The sequence below is a fragment of the Myotis nattereri genome (assembly GCF_964212035.1).
Source record: "Myotis nattereri genome assembly, chromosome: 8".
In the NCBI taxonomy this organism is placed as follows: domain Eukaryota; kingdom Metazoa; phylum Chordata; class Mammalia; order Chiroptera; family Vespertilionidae; genus Myotis; species Myotis nattereri.
Window position 1 is genome coordinate 14,286,869 of NC_138083.1, and position 7,123 is coordinate 14,293,991.

Consider the following 7,123-nt stretch of genomic DNA (forward strand, 5'->3'; position numbering starts at 1 on the left):
AGGGCAGCACACTCACTGCAACGGGCCACAGAGCACAGAAGGCAGGCCCGGCAGGCCCAGCAGTGTATGTTTACAGAATAGGAAGCACCCTGCTTTTGTTCACTTGCTGTTGTAAAGCTAAAGGGTGAGAAACATCCAACCTAGCAAGATTAGCGTGGGCATCTGTGAAACCAAACCGTCAAGAAAGTGACTGCTGTGAGCAGGGACCTCAAACCGCGCACAAGAGCTTCAGTTTAGTTCAGTCCCACTGTGAGTCACAGTCCCACTGTGAGATACTAGACAGAGGAATGGTGCCGATTGGGAGGAAAGACCTATAGTTTTTGGACTTTGTGTAGGCTCAGGGTTAGGGTGCTGTGTACCTGATTCACTCCAGAGTGACTTTCCAGACACCCACTTGCATGGTCTGTAACAGCGACCTGTGAATGCAGAACCAATAGGAACCCCAGAGAATTTTAGTTCCCAGGGTTTGATTTGAATAGTAGCATTTGATAAGTGCACATATTTGAAATAATCTAGAGGTTATGTATAAAGTGAAACTTTGTGATGACTTAAAAAAAAAATGAATTCAGAAACAGAGCATCTCCTTTCCTGGCCAGTAGGGGCTGCTGCCTGTGGCACTGTAGCACCCCCTCTTAGGGTGTCTTGCAGCTTGAGGACAGCCCAGCCCTCTGCCTCACCATGCCCGGCCCCAGCCCACCTGCCTCCCAGCTCCTCCTCCTCTGCTGCTGCCCCAGGACCCTGGCCTCACAGCCACAGCCCTGGGTGCCCTGAGGTGCCCTGAGGCACCCCCTTCCAGCCTTCCAGGGGCTCCAGGGCGCAAGGCTAGGCTGTGGTGAACAGCCTGAGGAGCCCTGAGTACTATGAGGCTCACGTCCCAAACTGGGGTAATTTCGGTGACTAGTAAATGGTTAGAAAACTTGGTCCAGGGAAAGCATATGAAGTATTTGAGGCCATTAACATCACCAAAGAGTGGTTGTAAAAAGTCTTAAACCAGTGAAGATAAAGAAGATAAAACAAGAGATTAAGATTCTGGACAACCATCCTGTGAAATATCGTTAAATTGATTGACACTGTGAAGTACTCTGTGTCAAGACACTGGCTTTGGTATTTGAATATATCAATATCAATAATATAGATTTTAAGCAACTTTACAGGATCCGGACAGAGTGTGATATCTGGTTTTATACCGATGAAGTACTTTAAGTTCCGGATTACTGCCCAGCAAGGGAATTGTGCTTAGGAATGTGAAATCTCCCAATGTCCTGACGGATGCTCACCAACAGGAAAAGCAGCGGCTGATACCCTGGGGTCTGGCAGAGTTCTGCCCTCTTGCTCAGGACTGCCATGTCCTGTGGCCTCCAGGTACTTCAAGGGACCAGAGCTCTTGTGGCCTACAAGATGCATGATTTTAGCTTGGATATGTGGAGTTTGGGCTATATGCTAGCAAGCATGATCTTTCAGAGAGAACCCTCCCTACACGGACAGGACAACTACGACCAGCTTGTCTGAATAGCCGAGGTTCACGATACAAATGAGCTGTATGACTATTTGAAGAAGTATCACATATACCTAGATCCACCCTTCAGTGATATTCATGGGAATGCTGGGAAAACTTTATGCATAATGAGAACAGACACCTCCTCAGCCCTGAGGCCCTAGATTTTCCGGACAAACTTCTGCAACACGACCATCAACAGACTGACTGCCCAAGAGTCCGTAGAGCACCCATACTTCTACCTCAAGGTGAAGGAGCCGTCCCAGCCCTGTGCAGGTAGGGCTGTACTTGCCAGGGGTCTCCTAGCAGCTGGGTGAAGACTGGAAAGCGATGGGCAATGCGGCGTTGATGCTGGCCAGGTACACCAACCAACAAATACAAATCTTGAAGGAAAACTACAGTGTGATATGAAATTTCAGTCTTATCTTCTAAACACAAAGAAGGGTAAGACCAAACAGTCTGTCAATAAAACAAACAAACAAACTCTGGCAGGGAGCGTGATGATGCACACGGTTCGGGAATGAAGGGACCTTTCCCTTTGGAATGCATGAGCGATGAGTGACTAGGAGTCGTTGCACATTTACCTGTATTGAACAGGAGACTGCTGCTCAACTAACCCTTCTGGTCAACAAGCTGTGGCTGTCTGACTTCCTGTCAATTCCCCTGCAGTCTGGGTTTCCTTGGGTGAGATTCAGGCTCAAGTTTTAGCAACACATCAGCAGTCTGTACTGACACACCATTTACCAAAAGGAGATATTAAAAGAGTGACCGTATTTTAAAAAACAAACCGAAGTGGAGCATGCGCTGTGTAATATGCTGGACATTCCCGGTTCCCCGGCTGTAAGAGAAATGGGCTCTGGGGAGGCACCCTTTAAGGAGATGCTGAATTTTTATTTGAGGAATTAGCATGTCAGGGTGTAATGTTAAATGGCTTAATTTCCCCAGAGGGCTAAATGTGCTTCCTTACATCGTTGATGCTTACGAAGTTGTGCTAATTTAAAAGCTCTTGCCTGGATGTCAGGATGGAATAACAACTACTGCAATAAACGCCCAAAGAATATCTTCTGCCCAGGCTGGCTCCACCGCAGCCCCCGTGTGTCACCTGCGGGCATGGTCATTCTGTGCCCCCTGGCCAACTCTGCTCCAGGTAGGAAACTCCACAGCAGCCTCTGACCACCTCCCATGACTGGTAGCGGACCACATCCTTGTTCCTGTTGCTATGAAGGTGCAAAGCTGAAAACTGCACACAGGCTGGGGGTCCCATACTGGGCATAGCCACAGGCAGTTCCACCACTTCCTCCACCCCTGCTGCATTCACACACTATCGGCCTCACCTGCTGTGGCCTGTGTCTCCTCTTGGTCGTGGAGCTGTAACCAGAGGTGAGCATGTCTCAACTTCTGCAGGACTGTGGTCTACAGTATTCTCTCAGGCCCTGTGCTACCTACAGAGGACCGCAGTGACCAGGTCTTTCTTTCCCAAGCCATCGGAAGTTAGACTCCATAACTGTTGCCTGTGGTCCTTTATGAGCTGGCTATTTGCTTCCCACCACATGGATTGCTTACCTGTCCAGTGACTTTCCTGTATCTAACCAGGGGGTTTCTGCAGGAGCTCCTAGAAACCAGCCCTTTGTCCTGCAATGGCATCAGGTCCATGCTGGCTGTAACAGACACATCCAGTGCTGACTCACACCCCTGTGACTCAGGGGTGAGATTCAGGCTCAAGATTTAGCCCAGCTGTGGTGGGCAATTTCCTATGTCCGGACAGCGTTTGCCTCACAACCTTGCTTCCAGACTCTCATTTTTTTTCCTGGGTGTTTTTATCTGAAGCCATAGGACCGGTTCTGTGCAGGAAAGTTAGCTATCAGTCAACGGAGGGTGCAAAGTGGCAGATAAGTTCTCTAGCTTGCCCTCCCTTGGATGAGCATGTCTGTGAGAAATTCTGGAAGCTGAGCTCCAGTGTGTGGTCAGGATCAGCAATCACCTACCCTCTGGTGGCTTTTCCTCCTGGGTAACACTCACCTGCTCCATCACTTCTGCTTCCTGGAGACTCTACACCCATCTCAGGTTCTGCTTTAGGGGGTGGAGGCAAACTAAGTTAAGGGATCACTACAGGTTTTCTACAGGATCATTCTGACCTAGAATCAGGCAGTGAGTCCAGCTCATGCAGTGGCAAGGCTGCGGGAAGTCTTCCCTAGGTGTTACGGGAACTGTGTGTCTACCTGCAAGTGAGTCGGTCAGTCAGTGAGGACACAGTGGAAGGTGGAAGCCAGCGGGGAGGCTGAGGGCCCTGGATGTCCAGGTCCTGGCTTCTGCCATGAGAGACCAGGTGCTCCACTTCCTCCCTGGGGGTTAGTTAGACAGTTAATGAATCCCTGCTCTTGTTTGGCTAGTTTTCAGGCTCCTTGGCACACAACAGTGAGGAAAGCCAGGATCCCAGCAGTCATCTCCCTTGGCACTGCCCACTGCTCTCCACTTCTCAGATCAGCCTTATCAAATGCCAGAGCTGGTGGGGGTGCCCAAGGCACCCAGGGCCTCAGCACTGACGAGGGCTTGCCACCTCCTCATCCCTGTGTGTTCTGTCCCTGTGTTCTGTCCTGTCTGGTTTCATTCTCTTCCCCTCGTCCTTGTAGTTCTGTCTCTGAGACGCCTGAGTAATCACAATGACTAGTAGAGGTTTATGAATATAATCCAGTATTTAATAAGCCAAGATCCATATAAAACAAAAATTATTATTCTCGACTTTGGCTTTGTAAAGACTTGATTTCTGCTTCTTCCCATTTCTCATGTCCACCTCCACATTGTTTATCAAGTGTGTTTTATGAAGACTGTGTGTAATTTTGAACTTCCCTCTGCTGAACTCAGGGAGTCCTGGTTTAGTTATTGAACCCTCTTGGTCACTCTACATTGGTCAAGGCCACTTTGCCCTGGCTTGTTTCTCTTCCTCCTCTGTTCATGCCCTTCTCATTCTCTTCAATCAACTGAATGAAATCCAATGAGTCTGAGTTCTTCTCTTTTATAATAACCATCTATTCTGTGTATATATAGGTATATATTTGCAGTAAAGAACAGAAGCATAAAGTCAGAGAGGTAATTAGTATAAGATGAAATCTTTAACTTCATAAATTTCAACTCCCTTAGATTTTCATAAGAGGCAATAGACCCAAACAAGTTAAATGCTACAAATGCTTCTAGGATTTGTATGGTTTTAAGTCCAACATTTAAGTCTTTAACCGATTTTTTAGTTTATTCTTGTGATTGGTATAAAAGTTGGTCTAGTTTTATTTTTTGCACACATCTGTTTAATTTTCTCAACACCATTTATTGAATAAACTATCTTTAGCCCATTGTATGTTTTTGCTTTCTTTGCTAATATTAATTGACTATAAAGGTGTGGGTTTATTTCTAGGCTTTCTATTCTGTTCCATTGACTGATATGTCTGTTTTGATGCCAGTACAATGGTGTTTTGATTGCTATGGCCTTGTAGTATAGTTTGCTATTAGATAGCGTGATTCCTCCAACTTTGTTCTTCTTTGTCAAGATCACTGTTGCTGTGTGGGGTCTTTTATGGTTCCATGTAAATTTGTAGAATATTTTTTCTAGTTCTTTGAAATACTCCATTTGTATCTTGATAGGAATTTCATTGAATCTGTAGATTGTTTTGTGTAGTATGGACATTTTAATGATGCTAAGTCTTCCTACCCATGGACACGGCATATGCTTCCACTTATTTGTACCTTCTTCACTATCTTTCTTCAGTGTTATATAATTTTTCAAGTACAGATCTTTTACATTCTTGGTTAAATTTATTCTTAGGTGTTTATTCTTTTTGAAGTAATTGTAAATGGGATCATTTTATTAGTTTCCCTTCAAATAGTTTATTGTTGTTATATAAAAATGCAACTGATTTCTGAATATTTATTTTGTATCCTGCTGCTTAGCTGGATTCGTTTACCAATTCTAATAGTCTAAATTTTAAATGAACCACACTCTGTCCCAGACGTTTTCAGTCTGGAAATTTAATCTGTAGGTATGGTCATTTAAATGCAAAGATATTCATGCAAAAATGACTTTGTAAGAATAGGTCTGGATCTAAGCAAATATTCATTAATAGGGAGCCAGTTAAATAATTAATGGTTTGTTCTTACAAAAATATATCATGCATCTGTTTAAAATATAATTGTTTAATTTTGACACTATGGCATTAGCTCCAAAATTTAATTTAAAGTCTAAAAAACTGCAGAATGTGGAGTATACACATATTCATTTGTGTAAAAAGAAAGACATATTCATATACTTGTATTTGTATAGATTATTTCAGAAAAGATAAGCAAACAAAGCAACATGTTATAAAACAGAAGCAAACCCAATAGAAGAACTGTCTCTGACCGCCTTTCACTGGATGCACACTGACTCAATTTGATATCTGAAAAATCTTGCACACATGTATCACTTTCTTAAAGTAATTTTAAGAGCAAACATTAACAATGTACATGATCATAACCCCATGTTTAAAGGCACTATAGTTTACATCAAAACAAATTCTAAAATTTGAAATTTGGAGGCAAGGAGACCATGACTAGTTCCAAATGGAAAAGACCAGTGTGGCTACCTGAGTCACTGAGCCCTTGGCTCGGATTGTTACAGGCTACTTACAGAGCACAGCGGAGCTGCGGACTCCCACCTGCTTCTGTCTTCTCAGGTCGTGGGAGTTTCAGATCTGTCAGGTGAGAAGGGCGTTGAGCGGCAGCTGCAGGCACAGGCAGGTATGTGGGCTGCTCACCTGCTGGCAGAGAAGCCCAAATGGTTTTTGAGAGACAAGTTGTAACATATGATTTCATTGACATGTGGAATCGAATGAACAAAATGAACTATCAAACCAAGTAGAGACAGACCCATAGATAGAGAACAGGCTGATAGCTGTGGGGTTAGGGAAGTTGGGGAGCTTGGAGAGGGGGGAGTGAAGGGATTGAGAAAAAAAAAGAGAAAAACTCATGGATAAGGACAACAATCTGCAGACTTCCAGGGTGAAGAAGGGTGATGGAAGGAGACTTGACTTGGGGTGGTGAACACACAATACTGTGTACAGATGGTATGTTGCGGAATTGGCACCTGAAACCTATATAATTTTATTAACAAATGTAACCCCAATAAATTCAAGGAAGGAAGGAAGGAAGGAAGGAAGGAAGGAAGGAAGGAAGGAAGGAAGGAAGAAGGAAGGAAGGAAAGAAGGAAGGAAGGAGCAGCAAAACTGTCAGGACACTGGATAGTAAAACATTGCTTCACCTTAAAAGTAAAAGTCCAGCCCTAGCCGGTTTGGCTTAGTGGATGGAGCCTCGGGGTTGGATCTGGTCAAAGGCACCTAGGTTGCAGAATGAATCCCAGGCCCCAGCATGTGTGGGAGGCAACAATTGATGTGTCTCTCTCACATCAATGTTTCTCTCTGTGTGTCTCTCCCCATCCATTCCACTCTCTTTAAAAATCAATAGAAAAATATTTTCAGGTGAGGATTAACAAAATAATAAAATAAAATTCCAGGCAAGATAGAGGGAGAAGAAGGTGGAAGTAGAACCATCGACTTGAAGTCTGATCTTCAAGACCCTTCTGGATAAGCCTCAGACACAGCTGCC

General features: G+C 44.5%; 1 pseudogene across 1 annotated transcript; it reads left to right on the plus strand.

The window, feature by feature from the left end:
- The first annotated feature begins 904 nt into the window (after nt 1-904).
- Nucleotides 905-1,812, plus strand: LOC308523675 (casein kinase II subunit alpha'-like; annotated as a pseudogene). Its single transcript has one exon. The product of its transcript is annotated as a casein kinase II subunit alpha'-like (transcript).
- The last annotated feature ends 5,311 nt before the right edge of the window (nt 1,813-7,123 follow it).